Source organism: Nothoprocta perdicaria, unplaced genomic scaffold, assembly GCF_003342845.1.
Source record: "Nothoprocta perdicaria isolate Ctin4 unplaced genomic scaffold, notPer1 scaffold_51, whole genome shotgun sequence".
Classification (NCBI taxonomy): domain Eukaryota; kingdom Metazoa; phylum Chordata; class Aves; order Tinamiformes; family Tinamidae; genus Nothoprocta; species Nothoprocta perdicaria.
Window position 1 is genome coordinate 3,972,939 of NW_020455766.1, and position 20,670 is coordinate 3,993,608.

The 20,670-nt window shown below is 39.9% G+C and overlaps 1 long non-coding RNA gene across 2 annotated transcripts; it reads right to left on the reverse strand.

Annotated features, from left to right (window-relative positions):
* Positions 1–288: 288 nt before the first annotated feature.
* Positions 289–20,395, reverse strand: LOC112954836. 2 transcript variants are annotated; one of them, XR_003250790.1, is made up of 3 exons: positions 20,362–20,395; positions 1,876–2,001; positions 289–1,017 (listed from the first exon to the last, which is right to left on the reverse strand). It is a non-coding gene; the product is annotated as an uncharacterized LOC112954836 (long non-coding RNA). The 2 variants fall into 2 exon arrangements; XR_003250789.1 differs by lacking the exon at positions 20,362–20,395 and having other exon boundaries at positions 1,876–2,046.
* Between the last annotated feature and the right edge of the window lie 275 nt (positions 20,396–20,670).

Below are 20,670 nucleotides of genomic sequence, written 5' to 3' on the forward strand. Positions count from 1 at the left end.
TTTTAAAGCTACAAAGCTTTCCACGTGGGAGGAGATAAATATATATATGTGTATTCGTCCAGATACCAGCACTTCCAAAGAAGTGACACTGATCCAGTGCCTCAGAAGAGGTGCTGCACTTAGACTATGTTTCCACCAGGCTTTTAAAGCCTTTGGGCTTACCTTTTTTGGCTGAATCCTCACATCCTCAATCTTACATGCCAGCGAAACATGGAGGAAAAAAACATTATTTGAAGAATTTGTCTTCTTTCCTTGTTGGTGGTTCCTTCTGGTTGCTCCATTATGCAATCGTACATCTCGCACTGTTTAAATCTTCCTGGCTTGTAGTCCAGAGCCGTTGCAGAATTGTCCACAGACTGTATTCCTGACATGCACCATTTTCATGAGACATCCAAGCCCTTAGTTCCTGGTTAAAATTCCTCCACAAATTTCCACGATTCCAAAGTGTCACGGAAGTTCCCTAGGGCTGTAGCTAATCCTGCCAGCTCCATTTTGATTTTTGAGATGTTGACTGCCTTCTCCAGCATATCAGGCTTCCTAGTTTTGATTAGTTTTAGGCTTTCCTTGAAATATGCCTGGAAAGGCACTACATCTAACTCCTTCTCCTACTAACATCTCCAACCAACTCACAAAGCAACAAAACCTAATTAAATTACCATTTCCAGGAGCAGACTTTCCTTCAGCAGTGTCAATCTGTCACTACGAACACAATATGTAAATTATCTTTAACCAGCTTGTATCTTCAGGATCTGTATCATAATGAACTATTTTATAAGAAACTGTCAGTCATTATCTCAGCACTGATTTATGGACACTCAGTTTTCTGGAAAGATAGCCCAAAGCAAACTTGTGCCTAAGCCCATTTCCAGGAACTGCAGGTAAGATCTGCTCCAGCAGGTTTTTTTAAACTAACCATAAGCACAGGCTGTCTTGGTCTACATTTGCAGTCAGGTTTGCATAGCTGGACCAGTGCTGACACCTATTGTCTGGCACCTCCCACTTCATTGCACAAGAACACTAGAGAGGAATAAAAAAAAAGAAGAGATTTTTCTCCAGGAAATATTCCACTCAGTTGCTTTATATCTGTGTGCAAATCTACACGTTCACTACCCTCACGTACCAAGCATCAGTCTCAGAATCAGTATACACAAGCTTAATACTTGTAAATAGTTTTGCAACATTTTAATTAACAATTATTAGTCATAACCACAGGTAACGTTACAGCAATCTTTAAACTAACTAGCCATTATTGTATTAACATCAAAACCAGACGTGCTTTGTTTCCTAATCCATATTTTTCAAAATACAAGATGCTCTTCGTAGGTTTAAAGAACACTTGTAATCATATATAATATCTTGTTTAAGTAATTGCTCTATTTCTAAACTGACAACCAATATCTTATGATGGTCAACCAATATCGTACGATGGTCCCCAGTGAGGTTTGCTTTCAACCACCAATCTGCTATATGCATAATATAAATATGGAGAGAAATATATGTTTGATAGTGATCTATTTACAAGATAGAGATCATAGTGTAATATAAAACTTAAGACCTCTTATCAAGTGCCATTAATCACACAAGAACAAACTAATTCATTTTTCACTGCCCTGATGGGATAGTCTAGTGCTATTATATCCATTTTACAGGCAGAGAAATGGGACACTCGAACAACCCCAAACTTTCTAAATCCTCTAGATAACAGCACAAGTCTTGTGTGCTGCAGGGTTGAAATCTCTTATTTTCCAAAAACTCACTCCCGGTAGTACAGTTCCCAGAAATAACACTGCAAAAAGGTGAGGGGAGAGAGGGAAAAGSAAAGAAAAATCATTCCTCAAGTACAAATCAGTTAAAGCCAAGGTGTTCTGAACTTACCAGACAGTGAAAGTCTAACACGCTTCAGATTTTAGAAGTTGTCCCTTTGACCATCCACGATGCAGATGCAGAGATYGGTTTATTCTAGAAGTTCAAATTTCCCTGCAGTCCCACTCACTCAAGGACCTCAGAAAGCAGTTAATGCATTAGTCAGTAAGAAAAACAATGTTGGCTTTTCTTATTCTGACTGGTTAATCCTGCAGATCTGGCTGTTGCAATCATAATGATAATCTGTTCTGCAGATGATTGCTCTGATTAGATGCGTAGCTCAATAAATACACCAAAATTTACAGAAACACTGTTCCTCCCCTAAAGAGTTCACCACCTGAATTAGGYAAATGTATTGAAGTGCAACAACGAGCAGAGGCAGGAGGTAACGAAGGGAAACGATTAAAACAAATAAAAGTGGGATGATCTCACATTCCTCTTATGGAAGATAGGAGGAGGAAGAAGTATAGGCAGCTTGAAAGTGGAGTCTGAGGGGAGGAGATTCAAGAAATGCAGTTTGTAGAAGATTATAAAGAAAAGGGCAAAGTCCCAAGCAGTGCTTTAACAAAATACCCCAGGTATCTGTATCCAGCTTCCAGTGTTTTCACATTAGCTCACTGTGCCTCCTCACCCTTTCTAGTAGCTCGTCTACCTCCAGAAGTTTGGTASTTATCCACTGCTGCTAAAATATGGGACTAGCCTCTTGAACTAGAAGAGGTCAGTTGCATAATATCTGCATAATGTCTCTCTTCTGTTGGTGTAGATATCCTTTCTGTGAGCGTGACTGCACTGGCAGTCATTTTTCAGCAATCTTAGGAGGTCATAAATCCCATCTCCTGGTCAACGCAGGGTCAGCTAAGGAAGCAGACCGGGCTACACAGGGCTTTATCTACTGCATCATCTTAATGAGGACTTCTTTTCAGAGCATAAACTACCAGTGGTCCTGTTATTTGATCATGAATGTTCTTTGTTCAAGTTAAAAAAAAGTATCATTTATGGACTGTGAAGGCAGAGAATGTTGTCTGAGGAAGTCTGCTCTTTCCCCTGGCATCTCCACTGCTGGAAACAGTTGGCAACTGTCGGACATAGACTCCTGAATTAGATGGATCTTTGATCTGATTCAACAGTTCTATTCTCATATTATTAGTAAAGTCACCCAAAACATGTCAAAGTGTAACCTCTTCAGGGCCATAATACAGGCAACAAGGCTAATTTTCCTTGGGGACAGCAACAAATCCATAAAACCACTCTAGTAGTATGAAAGTAAATGCATTACTTACATTTTAAATGGTATTTCCCAGGGCAAAAAGTTCATATACTTCATGTGCTCTGCAATGAGGTGTCAAAACTCCTTTATGGTTACAAATTTGAATTTGTAAAAAAAAGATCATAGTCACAAAACAAACCAACTGGAGAACGGCACTAAGGATTGTGAGTGGACATTAGCTCATTATTAATGAATCAGTAATAGTTCTGTGCCCAGGTTGTAATTGTATAGATATTAACCTTTCATGATTTACAATCTCTGCACCTGCATTTGAATATGGGTGGAGTTTAATTACAGCTCTGTTTCTACTCCCAGCATATTACTTCCTCTGACAGGAGTAAAAAAAGGCTGAATTAGCTAAGTTCTCCTCTTGTTGAGAAGTATTGGTTGTCACTAGTCTTTAGAATGGTTAGCAGCAGAAGAAACATTTTTTGTTTTAATTGACTTCCAGTTTTCTTCTTTCATAACCTAGTTCGAGCACATCAGATGAAAGATATTTCCAATACCTAGCCTGAAAAACATCTTTTTACTCAAGCACTCTTTCATCTGTGCTCCATGCCCTCATTAGTAGGCCCTTCACCACCACTATCAGTTGTTTGGTACTTACTTCCAGGTTATCCCAAAGGAGAAGTTTCAGACAAAAAAAAAAAGTCTAACTCAGTGAAGCCAGATATTTTAACCTGCCTTCATTGTCTTTCTTCATCTGCCCATATCCTGAGAGTATCTTTTATCTTTATTCTATATAACCCTGCCCCAAGGTGAACCAAAGAAGAATATAGTCACAGCCCAACAAAACAAGTGAAAATGAGAACTAGTTTCTATGGCTAGTTTTCATAATACCTGGTTCCTTTCCACTAGTTTTCTTTCTCACATGAAAGTCTCCACACAGACATCTTTAAGGCTTACATGTTTTTAAAGCCTTTTCTCTCTGTCCACAGTGTACTTTCAGGTAGAGATCAGCTGCACATTTATTTTAGAATGTAATATTTTGGTACACAAGTTGCTCAAAGGCCAAAAATCCTCCACAGCAGCTTCTGCTGACAAACCAGGCTTCTGAAATCAAACTTATATCCCCTTTAGATTCATTATAAACCATATSCATTTAACTGCTCTATTGAGGATAGATTGACATGCCAAAAAACCTGCATGCATTAACCAACTAAGTCTGCCTAAATAAGAGATTTCCTCTCTTCACAAACCTGCCTGATCAGACTTGAACATCCTAGTGCAAGTTACTCATGATTTCCTTCTAGCTCCAACTAGCCATTTTGGTCATTAAGATGACTGAAAGCTGCCAGAAGTAGACAGATCTAGAACAGGTAAAGCTGGCAAGACAGTCCCTTAAGAGAATTTTAGAAGATGTTTGATTTCGGTATAACACAGGAGGACAGACATGCTCACCACTGAACAGGTTAGTTTTCCAAAGTGACAGCCACCATCGTCATCTGCAATCCCCCAAGCTGTCTTGACTACTCTTCAAGAAAAAACTTTTACTAAATTTTCTACTGAATAACAACAACAGACAAAAAACAGTYAGAAAAGAAAAGTCCTATTGAAAATTCATGAATTGTATTGGCTCAAAAAACAAACATCATAAACTGAGCATGAAACAGAGTGTGAAATAGAAAGGCCATAAACATGATAGCTGTGAAGTTCAAAAACATCCTCCAAACCAAAGCAATGAAAGAATTAAACTGTGTAATGAATCAAAGATTACCTGCACTCATAATGAACTTTGACCAGTTTACAAAGTGCATAATAAAATGTCACGCCTACATTACAAAAGTTGAAAATCTAATCACTGATTAAAGTCCCACGTTTCCATTCCAATCTTAACTCATGTCCAAAATCCTTACTTTCTTTTCGCATCTTCCTGGTATCCTGCAGTCTCATTTAAAAATAAGAAAACTCCTTTGCATTCCCAAAATTCCTTTATTAAAATTGTAATAGGGAAGAGAGCTGACTGTATTAAAAAAGAAGGATGCGTATCTAGCCTATGAGTTCCAAGGCTCTCATAAAATAAATCCTTAATTTCACTCATTTCTAACATAAGAAAAAGCATCCCTTTTTAAGATTTCCTGCTTTCTGTGATAAATTTTATGCAYAATTTTATATATATATACACATAYAAGGCATTGAGCAGAAGACTCTCCTAATCTTTTAGCATTAGTCAGGGCACATTTTCACCCATTTTTGAGAATTCATTTGGAAGCCAGATTGATGCATTTCCTCCAYGACTTAAGGGTCTTGTGAGCGTTTAATGTACAGACCCAAATATTTCTAATCATTTACTGTGATGGCCCCTAGTACCATCTGATTACAAATCAAACGAACAGTTTYCACTTCCCATTTCTGTATTGGAGAGGTTTCCATCTTTACAAAGAATGGAGYGCTCCCCACTCTTTTTTGGCATCTTCCTTTGTTTTAAATCTGAATACAAAAATAAAGCCTTCATGGGCTGGGGGAGCACTACTCTGAATGATAACTTCAAGCAGAGAAAATGTGGTTCTGAGAGATTTACTAGGACCAAACAAATATAAGGCTGCTGCAATGAAGTGTCCAACATGGCTAATGCAGTCACCTAAGTATAGATGTCCTTGTAGCTGATGTATCTTATGTAAACATGATTGCATTTGGTTAAGATGGGCTCTAACCAAATACAACTTAGAAAATGTCCAAGTAGTGTGTCCATGGATCCTTTCTTTAAAAAATAAAGAAAACACACACCCCACAACATTTAGGTGGGTTTAGGACTAGGTGGGCTATCATCAGCCCCTTTTGCTATGACAGTGAAGGAAGTTAGCCAAGAAAGAGGTCCAGATTTACAAGCCTACTTGCCACCTCCAAGCACAGTCAGACTCGGCTCCATCATTTCCACTTCGGACCAAGCAGCTAAAGGTGAGAAGAACCACAGTCCAGCAGAACACACAATGTCAACAAGCCATAGGCATTTAGATACAGGATGATTATTTTAGAATCAGACAAAAAGGCGGGAGGGCARGCAAAATATAGACAGGCTTTCTCTATAATATATTATCAGTTACATTTTATTCCTCAAAGGACAGGACATATTTGCCCTCCTCCAATGAAAAAAGCAGGCCGTAATCAAATTGGTTTCAACCCCTAGTTTGCCCACCTGCTGTAGTGGATTCACTCATGAAAGTGTGGAGACTGTTCAATACATCACGTGTACTAAAGGGACATTTTCAGTCATCTTTCATCTTAGATGTTTAAAACTACTATTTAGAATATTTAAGATTTATTAAAATGTCTTTTGAATGAAAATTCTTGGAAAAATAGCCTTTTCACACACAGTACTTTATCTGCACAGAAACAAGTAGTTTGTTTTCTCAGAGAAGAAATGATTGCAGTACAGAAAAGTTAAATGACTTGGCCAAACAGCAAGACTAAACAGTGATGACACTGAGGGTGAAGTTTTCAAAGTTACTCAATGCTGAATTCTTTTCCCACTACACTCAGCAAGAGAAAAGTTAAACAAACACTGAGCACGTGTGAAAAAATCGACCTAGTGGAAGACCACCTGAACTTATACGCCACCGACTGAAACATAACATGTATGTATCTTGACTTTGTTTACAGTTCACAGCATTGAAGCCTTCGCTAAAGGATGCCAAGTCAACACCAAGATCAATTCAAATCAGAGCAAACACAGTAGACTGTTTCCCACGCTGACCTGCAAGGCACAAAAGTAACAAACATGACAGAATGTAAATACAGGGAACTTTCCTAGAAGAGTTTTGAGGGTTTTTTTTCTGGAATAGAAAAAAAAAGTACTTTAGAATAACTAGATTTCCAAGAGCAGAAGAGTTCAAATCATCATCTTATCAGAGTTGCTAGATGTCCTATTACTATGTCTTATACAGATAAAGATTTGCAGTTAGTAAAGCCACTCAGATAGTGTTGCTATCCCCTATGCTACAAAAGGAATGGTTTGAATTACAGTTCTCTAAGTGTGTCTGTTGGAATTCAAGAAAAGTATTTAGTGCAAGAGGTAATTTTTACACTAAAAGCAGCACAAATATATACATGTATATAGAGAGTGCAAGGGAATTGAGACCTCTCCAATTTTTGGTCATGAAGAATAGTGCTGCTAATATCCCCTTAGCGGATATTAGGGGAACCAGGGGTTCCTTCAGGTTTGTGGGACCTGAAAAAAGAAAAATCTGCCGAGGGTTCAAYGTCAGCATTCCCGCAGCCACAAGAAGATCTTGGCCCTCTTCGCTGGGAAGCGGCAGAGCCTGGGGCTCGGCCCTGATCCTTCGCCACGCTGACGTCGGGGGAAGTTTGCGTGCGGAAACGTGACGCACGGTCCGGGCCCAGCCGCGGAGGGGGCGGGAGGAGATGGGAGAGCACCCAGGGTGAGCAGCAGAGCCTGACTCAGCAGAGGCGCCGCGAGGAGCGGCCTCCATTGGGCGAGCAGAGCCGGGAGCCGCTGGGCCCGGTGGCGGAACAAGAGAGAGGGTCAAGGCCCGGCTGGACAGCRCCCGGGCCCCAGGCTGCCAGCAGGGCTCTTCTCACACGCTGTTCCGGCCACCCCACAGCCTACGCAAGCGTTATTGGCACCATGTTGGGTGTAAGGGACATCCTCCGGCCACATCTGAGCCTGTGCCGGGCCATCTAGCGGCTGCGCAGGAGAGCTCGCTGAGGAGGAGGTCTCAAAACTGGACAGACGAGGAGAACCAGCTCCTCAAAGGAGGGCTGAGATGCACATGTAGGTTAGGGTATTTGCCAAAAGCTGAGAGTATCAGTAGCTGCAAGAAAAGGAGTAATCATACACTTCCAAAGCCAGATTAAAAAGCCTTGACCATGGGGAAAATTGTCTGAAAGGACATGTAGGAGAGCAACACATTTCTTTCTCTGAAAAAAATCTAAATAATTCTACCTGCCAGGTAAGCAGCTCCCCTGACCCTAGCATTCCTGACCAGGAAGAGCAGGATTCAGCTGCTGGACGGATTCAGCTTCTCCTGCATTGACCTGGACACTTCCACAGCTGCCCCGACAAGCTATAAATAATTAACTTAATCAACATTGCACAAGCAACAGGGCAAAAACATTACAAAACCTGTTTATGTGATTGCAATGTGTTACATTGGGACACTCAGAATATACCTCAGCAATCTGATAATCCTTTCTTTTTTCCTCCCCCAATTTTTAACATTAAAAATGCACATGGAGAAATACTGTTGCAACTAGTATAAACGAAGTTTGGTTTAAAATATGGAACTCCTCAGATGGAATAAAGAAAAAATGAAATACTGATGTTCTGTCACATAGGATTACTAATGCTGAACAAAAAAGGAAAAAGAATTCTTTGCTCTAATTATCCCACTGTAAAAACTGGACAAGATCTGAAACCTGGCAAGTAGAAATAAACCATAGTAAATCTATGTAGAGAGTTTCCTTTTTCTCTTCCATTTTATGATCTGGCAAGATGACAATTTTTAATGCATGTTTTTTAAAAATTTTATCAATACCTCAAGAAGGATCTGCAAGTGTACGCAAACCACTCCAAATGTTCTCAACAATGCAGAAATTTTCCAAACAATTGTGACAGACAAATCACAATTATTTATACTATTCTGTTATTTAAGTATAAGTACGCAACCAATAGCATTCCTTTCCTTGACTGGAAAAGTCAAACTTGTGTCACTGTTACTTGATAAAACTTCACAACTCTTTTCATTGGCTCCCAATGAAAAGACAGACCAAATTCAGCATTTGTGTTCTTACCTTTCCATATAAAAAAGGTCTTACGATCTTTGCACACTACTGACTACAAACTGCTGATCTGTTTACTCTTACCTCAACACACTACTTTAAATAAGCATCCTTAAGTTAGAAGGATAAAGATCACAAGGAAATGAGCTGAATCTTGGTGAAACTTTGAACACCCTTTCCTAAAGGGAAAGGGGAAAGGCTGCAAATGTCACCATCTTTAATGTTAAATAGGGCAAACCTTGTGCTTGGTAAAGCACAGGCTGGCAATATTCACCACAGACCACTGATGCTTTCTGAGAAGAAGTATCAAGTCAATGATGTTGTGAAGCGGTCTAGAGCTTTGTTCCTTCGAGAAATCAGTGGAAACTTTTTCACAATGTCATATGTTATATTTCAAGAGTCTTCTACTGACATCCAGCAGCATGCCATTCAGCCTAGGCTGATCACCTCTGCAAGAGGAATAGCAATATTCCCTGGCTCTAGGTTCCAAATATCCTTGCACTGTGCTGTGTTGGATGTACTCAAGTCCAACAAGGGACTGTCTCTACTTGGCTATGCAAGTATGTCCACAGATTAATCCCAGCAGGAGTCACACACTGTTCATGCAGTCAAACATCTCACCAAGAGAGACTGTAAATCCAAGCACATGGCTCCCATATCTATTGATTCTTAAAGATGGAATAATGCATCTTATTTCAAGACTGAATTTATCCAAGCTCCAGCAACAGAATCCTCTTAGATATTCACTGCAAAACAAATTTCTATTTTTCCAATAGAAAACTGTTTTCTTTGCATAAACTATGAATAAGTKGAGATCAATTCACCTCCCACGCTTGCTTCACTTTCCATGTTCATGGTGAAGTCCTGAATGACTATTTCATTCACGTGTTCAACTGCAGAACTGTCCTATGATTTCCCAGGCTTTTCCTCTTGCCCTTTTTAAATATGTTTKTCTGTCAGTCCTTCAATCTTGAAGAGTTTGGGGGAAATTCAAAGRTTATACTTGGCACTTGAAGTTTTTCTTCCAGTGCCCTAGAATCTCTGGGTACAAGAAAGTCCCAAACCACTGGATCTTAATTCTTCCTCTTTGTCACTTATTTCCTTCAGTTTTCAGTCTTATTCCTCTGTATTTACTGTCCCAAGGTCAAGAGTCTTTCTACTCTCAGAAGAGAGCTCTGAGCATCCACTCTCCTATTCCTGATTCAGCTAGAACACTGACCTTAGAAGTTTCATCCTAACAAAGTTTCTAAAGAGATATCACTGATGGTGATTCCCTTGAAGTTTTTTGAATGGATCCTACTACAACATCCCATTCCTAAATCTTGTGGAACTCCATTGATCATCATGAATTTTTTAAAATTCAAGTTAAGGACACACAACTCTGTTACCAGCCAACCTGCAGAATCACACCTTCAGAGGCTCAGCAGATCACTACAGTCTGAAATGCTGAGTGTGCTGTGGAAAAAGTTAATTACCTTTTCCATTTGCCTGGAAATGTGACAGTTCCCTTCCTCATGCCTGTGTCCCACTCAGTTGCCTACTTTTGTTCTGCACTTTACCAACAAAAGGCTGTCTTACTTCTTTCAGGCATGTTCTGGTGTTCTGGCGACTTCTCCCTTCTTTTTCATTTTCTTATCTTTGTCCGAGTTTCATAAAGACCATGTTAAAAATAGTAAAGGTGTTTTATCTGAATTTTTCAAAAATTCTCATTGAGAAAATTGTCTGTGCACCTCATTGTCCATATTTCTTCATCAACAGAAAGTTCCTTTTCCTGAGGATGCTTAAGAAAATTGAAAGGAAGCTGCAGTCTGTCCAGAGGGCCCTAAAAAACACATCATGAGCAAGCATACTTCAGGCCATTCAAGTCTATTGTGGAGAGACAAGATGTGTATATTGTTCAAAAAACAAGACTGCAGACATAGCTATTAAACCAGCACATTTGAAACCATGTCCTTAGAAATCTTAGTATATCAATAGTCAAGTAATCATACATACATTTGATATCTTATCCAGACATATCCTGTTTTCTCTCTCTCCTTTTCCTGTAATGCAAAACAGTCCGTGGAATGTTTCATGATTACATTCACTAAAATTACCTTCTGACTCTTACTATCAGCTTGTTCCTCCTCTATGGACCAAAATAAATCTAAATAGATGCTCTACAACAGCCTCGCCTCCTTTAGAAACAAAACAAAGCAGTCAACTTCTGATATAGCTAAGCATTCTCCACATAGGCCTCTATGTTCATCTTGAAAGATTTACTCGATCACCTCTACCCTCATTTTCACAGCCCTGTGGTATTTCCTAAGTTGCCTAGGCACGTAGGAAGCAGGCCAATAACACAATAGTCAGGATGAAGAACCCACAGGTATGTCTGTCTGGACGAACAATACCCTGGGTCCCACTATGACAAACTCATATCATTATTGGCTTTCTTGAGGATGAAGGAAATGAACCTCCATCCTCGAACATGTAGAGCTCCTCTGCCCTAGATTCTGCAGCTTCCTTCTCATTTCTGACCTCARCTGAGAAGAGATTTGGGTGCAGAAAGGATCACTGCCTACTAAGTGATATGGCTGGTATCTGATTCCTTCATGGGGAGCAATGAATTGTTCTCCTCATGGCAGTGCTGCTGCATTCCAGGATCAAGTCAGCTAGCTTCCTCCAGCCTGAGTGTCCAGGATTGCATCTTGCAGATGAAAACCATGTATTCCTGGTTTGCAGGTGAGTCACTACCTACAGTAGTTGTATTTCACCCAGCAAGTGGCATGTGTCAGTYTGGGCTCTTACCTGGCATCCTTCAACAAAACTATTGAAATCATATTTCCAACAAGTCAGGACCAGCACCTAGGYGGAGACCTCCAGGTAGAAAGACAGAAACAGGTAATAAGACTGGCAGTGTGCCTTTTTATCCTTGCAAAATACAMAATAGGCCACTGCTCTCCTTTCTCACTTTTCTGCAAGGTCACGTGGTTTCTGCCGAAGAACTCTGCCACCTCTAGCCTCAGTCAAATTCCTCTTGGAAAGAGATTCTTCAGCAGTAACAACGCCCTTTTCTTTCCCATGCCATTTATRATGTGATTTACTAATTATAGAAGTGGATTGGGAGTACAAAGAGTATAGCAATCTCTTCTTGCTAGAGCTCTGAAGCCAAGACACCTCTTTTGTGTCCATCTGCTTTGGCATCTTTTAGTCCACCTCATCCATTTCAGCTCCTCCAAACAAGGCCCCTGCATTACTGTGGATTCAGCAGAACCTGACAGGAAGCCACAGATCCCAGTTCAAGCCCTAGGTGATACCAGAACAAGAGAATCACAACACACAGTGCGCTGCCCATGGTTTGGCACATAGCACTTCCATACATTTAGCTCATCCACYTTACAAAATGTTAATGCAGAACTTAATGAATACCAAGCTATTACTTGCTAGTTTAGCAAATATTAGGATTAACATCATCCTGAAGTCAAAGCTATGCTTGTCTAAAGGCAAACTCTTCCCAGCTAACTCCACTTAGGTGTAATGAATATGCACGTGAAGTACCAACATGGCTAGAGTGGCCAAAGGCCAGTATTGCTGGAGAGAGACAATCTACATGCACCAAGCTAGCTACACTAGGGCTGGAGAGCAGAGTACTAGTGCATCATATCACCATCTACTGCAAGTGTGAAAAAAACGCTTCAGAGCCCAAAGGCCAAATTAAGATCTGAAACTACCACAATCTTCTTCCAAAGTTTCTTACAATTGCACTGTGAGAAAGGCCACCTAGGCAGGAGGCACAGCAGGGGAACTCAAATCCGACATGGCCTTCTGCACATAAGCATGCTGATCCTTCAGAGGATATCTCAGAAACAAATAGGACTTCTGCTCTGACTCTTTCATATTAAGAGATGCCTCAATGATGTATTGTCAATGATGTCATTCTGAAARCTTATACAACTGTTTATAATTACCATTAGCATATAGTCTTGTTCTGTCTGGCATTAACAGGACACAAAAGTTAAAAAAACAGTCTGGAATCAGATCTGCTGTCCAAGTGCCAACTAAAAAATTGTACCTTACAGATAAAGTAAGACACATCGTACAAAAATACTTAGATTTTTTCAGAGAAAGAAAAAATAACAGCGTCCAGAGCTTGCCAGATAAATAAGAGAATTATTAAACAGAAAAAAAAAAGAATAACAGAATCTTATTTTTATAGTGTTTCTCTAAGATGTTAGTTTGCTGATGCACATAAGTCAGCTTAGGCAGCAACTCAAATGATGCTCATGTTCACTGCTGGAGAAAGAAATCATCATAGAAACAGCAACTATGAGAGTGCCGAAGGGAACAGTTTGGGGCTATTGAACTGTTTAAYAAACAAGCAAAAAAAAATCCTAAAATCCCATGCACATAAATATTAAGACCATCATCTGTTATTTCCATTTGTGTGCTGGGACATGCCAACAGACACTTTTGTGGCAGAGTGGGCAGGGAACAACTGGAGTTTTCCAGTGCTCAGGTATCCATAGCTCTACACACAGATATTTCCACCAGAATCTCCCAATTAATCCAGCAAGAATCCATAAGAAAGATCACTAGTTATACCTAGAGCTCTTCACTCTTCTTTTGCCTAATTGAATTTGTCCAGATGTTACTTGAGATCATCTAATACTTTGGATTGTGCCTTCCTTTCCACAGACCAGTAAGGCAGCTTGGGCTAGCATTTTTAGAGGACAACATCAATGCCAACTTTGGTGGATCTAGCATACACAGGCTCAACAGAAAGCGAGTTCCTAATCCCACTCTCCCACTTCCTTTCTACACACAGGCACCACTCCTCTGAGATAAGGGTAGCAGTATAGGAGGAAMTAGCTTGCACAGCAAATCCAATCTACACATCATCAGCTCAGAAAATCCCATCACAAGTCAGGAATTGCTTCCAGATGTGTTTACACCCATTCTGAAGGTTTGATTTAGACTATTAAGCCATTATCCAATCAAGGAAATTGCAAAAATTGAGTGTCCTTCACAAGGGGACATGAAACTGAGCAGTTATGCAGATTGCTCCAGAGACTGGCAATTGTGCAAGCTTTGCAGAACCTTATTTGTGATTTTTACCTTGCCAGTTCGTTTGCACAATAATTGAAGGTGCTGCTGATGAAATTTTCCCTGCAGTTTTATGGACAAGTGCTAACTTGTCCTGGTTGAAAGCCAAAACCATAGAATAAAATGAAATTAAAGCATTTGTAAAGTCAGTGTTTTGCCCTTTTTTCTTTCTTTTTTTTTCCACCAAATTATCTGCAATGTTTCTCTCCAATGAGTAACTCTCCAATTTAATAACTATTTCCAGATGGTATATGACAAATTTCTAAGATATCCAGAGCCTTTAGCAAAAGTTACATTGGCTCTATTACAGTTAAATCTTRTCTTTTATTTCTCAAATCTTTAGCAATTCTGTCTCTTGAAGCTCATTCCTTTTAAACAGAGAATACACCTAACCCCAAAAATCTGTTGACTCTGAAGTTCCATTGACATGAATGATTTAAGCCCCCAAGAATCTGGTAACATCTGCTGTTGTTGCAAGGACAGTGTGTGCATTTATTCTTATCACTCTTTTTCTACCAGGGATGGAGTTTTCATGTATATTTAGCTCAGCACTGACATAATCAGAAAGATCGTGCAATCGGTGAGATTTCCAAACTATTTGATCAAATTTTAGAATGTATTAAATTTTACATAAAGCTTTATGCTGCTGTAGTTGGACTATTAATATCTTTGGTCATAGCAGTCAAGCTCTAAATTCATTCTCTGTATGGCTGAAGCAGGTTAGACACCCTGAAGGTCTCTAATCCTGGTAAAGCTATAATCAACAAGGGACTAATGTTTATTCTAGAAATAGCACCATGAGATTTTGTGCCTGGAAGTGCAGTGTAAAGGAGACACTTGTTTCCCTAGTTATAATAAGAACAATTACAAGTATCATCAAATCTATAACGATGATTTTTGCAGGTAGCTGTGTCCATTCTTCTCTTCCATTTCCATCTCTGACACTGAAGCAGCCTACAAAGATATGTTTACAATATCTTAGTAAGATATGTTTACAATATCTTAGTAAGAACATAGTAAGCTGAAGCAATTCAAACTAGTCCTGCCTTTTCTCCTGCATTAATAAACAATGTCATGAGACGTCCATTCACAGTGCTGTATTTATATATTACAAGTTCTTTTGAGCTTACAAATTCATCATTTGCAATAATTATTGATGCTAGCACTTTAATAAGCATTCATTACTACCTGACTGGCTTCCGCTTGYGCGTAATCACCTTAGGAGGACATTACTCTCACCCCTCCACCTGACCGACACACCTCAGAGCCCCGCGTCCCTGCTACAAGGTCACTTTTACAGACCGTGTGTGTGCTCTCCCATTGCAATCACAAAAGAGCAAACATCCACGAGTTTAAGTAACCCGYTGTTTTGAGATGAGTATGAGAAGAATAATCATAACCTTGATCCATCCTTGTGTAGCAAATGTCTGGATGACCTATCAGGTGTAGCTTGCAACACCTTTCCCAGCCTCTTCCCTAGCTCGGGTCAGTGGCGCAACCCTGAGTGGAGCCAATGCACCTCAGTACAGTCACCAGCTATTTCACTGTTCCCGGTTCCCACAGCGCATTACGAGTTGAAAGATTATTCATGACAGGAATATCCATATCATTAATCCTCTTGGCAAATGGGAGACACAGAAAATGCCCAAACTTGAGCTTTTCAACAGCGCTCCTAAAGGTAAAGATGTTACCCAAACACGGTGCGAACACCTCTCATGCTCTAATGAACTAGAGAAAAATTCACAAATGAAGCATAATCAACACAACTGCCTTAGCTTTCATCCTCAGAGGTTTTTTTAAGAACAGTGCTATAGTTTGGCCCCTCCCTAGTATTCCTCACAAAAGTATTAATTTAACCACATCAGGRGAAAAATGCATATGTTCTCCTTTTCTAAAAGGCATTATACACATTATGTCTGTGGCRAGTGGTTAGGGATGGGGGAACGACAGCAGATGGGAGAGAAAAACCCATGCAATGCCTTTCTAAAGAACACAAAGGTGGCATCATCTATTTCCTTAGTCCAGGTTGCCTTCGATTTTGTCACCAAGGGAGTATGCTCACACATGCACAAYCTTTTAAAACCTTCCAGGTCACAAACCAAGGGTTCCAGTGCCAGAGCTAGAGTTTCCTGGGCTCAYTGGAATCTCTGCTACACAGGCATTCCCTGAGAAATACCTCCACCGTATGACAGGCACTCCCTTCAGACAGGGATGGCAGAGAAGCAGTGGGAAGCAGCGTGCACGAGTATACGCTCTGGCTGATACTGCATGAACTGACTCTTGAGCCATGTAATCTCTTGTCTCCAGAGGCAAATGTACTATATTTCAAAAGGCACTTATCTCTTATTTCTATCCCACTCTCCTGTTTGTAATACTTCTGCAACATCAAACATGTGCAGGCACATGCTTATCATTAGTACACTCCAGAGCTTATTTTCTAGATCCCTCAGTATTCCTGGCCATAACACATCAGGAAAGCACTTCCTGCAGGCTGTACCCACCCATTTTGACTGCACAGGTTGCCTTTCCTTTAAAAAAAAAAAACACACCACACACATGCAATTCCTCTCCAACTCCCTTCCAAGCCCAAATTCTCGAGAACCCCAAGCTCCTTCAGCTCAATCCAACACAAGGATACATCTCAGTAGTATTTATCTACGTGATTAAAAAACATCTCCCTGCTTTATATCCATAGCAGTGGCAGTGCTGCCACTCTTCAGCTGATGGGAATATCAACAAATTTGAGAGGCTCATGTATGTGCATGCATTTAATGCAATGATAGCTGAAGAGAACACTATAATAAACAAAAACAGTATAGGAAGGTCATTATCAAGTTAATTATGAATGAGAAGATTTAGTTGCTTAGACTGAAACAGGAAAATGGATTATCTCAAAAAGGACCTTATCACTTTCACCCAGACACTCCTACTTGATTTTAGTCCAAGTTGCCCTGTGACCACCTCTGCAAGCTGGGGAGCAACCAGCAAAAATGTCTACTGAGGATAACTGCAAACACAAATATATGAGCAATACATTTAGGCCTAAATTAAAAGAAAATATATAAGTGGTAATACCTGACACATCATACAAGTGGGAAATAAAAAACAAGTCTTGCTTCATCTGCCCCACAGAGAGACCTTTATCCAGCAAGACTAACCAATGGGTTTAATACAGTATTTTCCAACTGTTTTGCTCTAGCTGAACAGTTTTTGTACTTTGAGGAATGTTTGTACTTTGTTGCTAATACCTGCCCACCACAAAAAGGTATTCTGTAGCTGTATTTCCATGGGCAAGTTAGAGCCTGACATTAAGTCACTAGCTCCAATTCTGAAGAGCTATAGTGAGCATTGCAAAGCACCCACAGATTTCATGTTTATGGGGTGTACCAAGACATCAAGATGATTACTTAGAGGAAGGCAGGTTTCTCCTAACAAAGGGAAAATATACTGAAATTTGCAAGCAAAGGTCAGAAAAGACTTTTCATCCAGAATTACAGAAGGAACAAGGCTTCTTCTGCTCTTCACTCACTGAGTAGTCAGCCTCTTTACGGGGCTGCTAATTCCCCTAGACATTATCTTCTGTTCCTGCAGAAACCAAAGAGAACTTTACGAATGATCTTTTTAATTTACAGGCCAGGGTTTTATTTTTGCTAGGAATTTTGTGATTCAGAACAGCTGTATAAGACCATGTAACTGCATTTGTTTCCTCTCTTAAAAAGAAACTAATGATCTGTTTTCTTCTCAGCTTGAGGAAAAGACATTTACCTCCTAGGTGTCCTTTGACGACACAAGTGAATATCATATGTTAAATAAGAGAGTTAAAAGTACAATGCAGACAATTCAAGAAAAACAGAGGTGTCTTGGCTAAGCAGAGAGCAAAGTTTACCAGCATTAGCAGATCTGTGCTGATATGCCAGCTTAGCCCTGTCTCCTTCACTTCTTGCTACAGCATATCTGTTCTTTGGAATTTATTTCTGTTCACTCCTGATGGGGGTTGTAACCACTTTCAGCAGCTCAGCMATTTCCTGCATTTTCTACATACACTATAATTTTCTTCTGTAACTAAGCTACCAATTCCTTAAGAAAAGTTGAACTTCCCAGTCTCTGGTGCACTAACCACCCGCCTCTATGCCGTTTTACACTTGCATCACCACCCTACTCAACATTTCAGAGCAACTTGGAACACTACTATATAATAACATTGTTTTATTCTTATTTTTCTTTTTAAATAAGCATTAGAATCTATTAGCCACTTACCAGCCAAAAAATAAATAAAACTAAACCATGTAAACAATCCACCAATGCAGCAAAGCACCAGCTGGATTCTCAGCACTTTCACAAGAACATCACCTTGCTTTAACTTTCCAAACCAACCCCATTCCAATGCATAGRCAACCTCCCTTCAGCATCTAAACTACACTAAAGAATATTTTGCCAAAACACTCCAGTGTTTGAGGTAAAGATAAAACTGAACTTGCAGTGCAATTTTCTTAGTTGGCAGGCATTAAAGCAAAGTTGGTAAAAATCCAACACAGTGCAGGATACTAGAGATGCCTTCCCAGCCCCACAAACCCTCCCTGAGGAACCTCTCCTCAGGCTCACCAGCAGCTGCCACAGATTTAGCTACCTCAGGGCACAAGGGAGCTTAATTATGTAAATGGCAGAGATAGATCCAACCTAAAGGCTTCAGCTGGGTAATTGCACACTGGTAATCAGTCACTGCAGCTGAATGAACTGAAATAATTAATTAATTCCAAGCCTTACAATGCTACCATCATATCTGCAATTGTACCCATGGTAGTCCTCAATAAAGCATCTACTGTGAAGGACCTCTGGCCCTAGTAATTATTCCCAACCCATCTTGGCTTAAGTTATAAGGGTTTAAGGTATAAGGGTTTAAGGGTGCTACAGAGTCTTCTGGGAGAAGGAGAAGTGGTGGAAGCCTTCAGCCCTTTGACTCTCTAGAGGCACAACCACCCTTTGCCTGGCACTGTAAACTTTTTGGTGAGTTTTAAAGGCCTGAGCCAAAGCATATTGAAGGAAACAGCACCTTTTTGTTTGCCCTGTTCTCCTTCATAAGGCTGACCTGTTCCACCTCCAAAAGGAAGAAGGTTTTTCTTGTTATTTCCAAGGTCCTAAGCGAACAAGGGCTGACAGTCAGGCTGATGTGGGTCCTACCTTACATAGAACAGGCTCAGATTTGAGAGGCTCCAACTTCTCATGTCCTCCTTGATCACAGAGCAACACAGTGTTAAAGTAACTTAGCAAAAGGCATCATTCTCTTTGGATTGAAAGCAAGACCATGGGGAAAAACAAAAATCCATCATAAATGCTGGATTAGGTTAGGACACAAAAGCAAATTCTCTCTTCAGAAAAAAAAAAAAAAAAGCATTTTTTTAAATACATGGTGCCTARAAGATATACTAGAAATAAAGCGCAGAAGGAGAAAAAACTTGATGAGATAGAAGAGGAAAAAAAAAGGATTTCCTTATTTTAACTTTTCATTCTTTTTCACATGGTATATCTTGCAATATATAGAATCATATAGAGGCAGTCTGTTTCTGGGAAAGGTCAGACAGTAAGTTCTAGGTTTTCAGATAAACCAGACACGCTGAATTCTTATATGAATCATAGTAAAATAAAAACTGGTACAACAGAGATTCATCAGCTCTCTAGTTTTCTATATAAAGAACAACATTATTGTGACTTGCATTTAAGCACACAAGCTTCCAATGAGTTATTTATGCCTTTTCATGTGACACTTTAGCTAATTTATCCCAGGATCCACTCATGTGACCCTGCAAGCTTCTGGCTATACTACRCTCCCCTCATAAACTGGGTGAGCAGCTTTATGTGAAATACTGCAATTGAAACGAACCACCATTGCCACGGAGACTATTAACCCTTCCCTACAGAAAGAAGGGGAACCTAAGTAAACTGTTAYTAGGATAATGCATCACTGAAATATTTATATCATAGCAGCATCAGTAAGTTCCAATAAGGTCACAGGCTCCTCTGTTCTATAAATACACAATACTCACCCTAAAAACTCCAAATTTAAAGAGGTGAGACAGACAAAGGGAAATGAGGAAATTATATTTTCCCATGGCCACAGAAGAGACTTGTAGTCTAGTAAAGAACCAAATCCACCTCTTCTGAGTCTTCATCTAGTCATTAACCACAGAGTCCTCTTTCCCTCATCAGGACACCTAAAATGCTTTTTACTTCCTGCCTACCTCATCCTTATTGTTGTCTGCAAGTTTCTTCATTTCCATGGTTTAGTTTCTGACCATTAGAAACACCTCATTTAGCATACACTGCTTATATCTCACAGCCTCTACAACTGTTATACTACTACAAATTTTCCTTCCAATAAAATTATGCTTTTCTGTGTGGTAAACTCCCACCTGGTATCTCCACAGACTACAGCAGACTATAGTTCCCTCTTGGTGGGGGGGAGTGGGGGTGGGCACAGGACATTATATATTGGTACTTAATTGCCTTAAAAAAAAAAAAATAAAAAAAATCTTAAAGAGCCTGGGGCCTGTAAAGACCAGAGTAATTAATGAGTTTCCCAAACCTACTGTTTTTCTGTTTTTGAAACCAAAAAGGTTCACTGGAGTGAACTGATATGACTCTGAATGCGAGTCATATCAGAGTTATAAAGACTATGTCCAGCCTTGGGATAACCTTTAAAATCTATTTACGCATCAGAG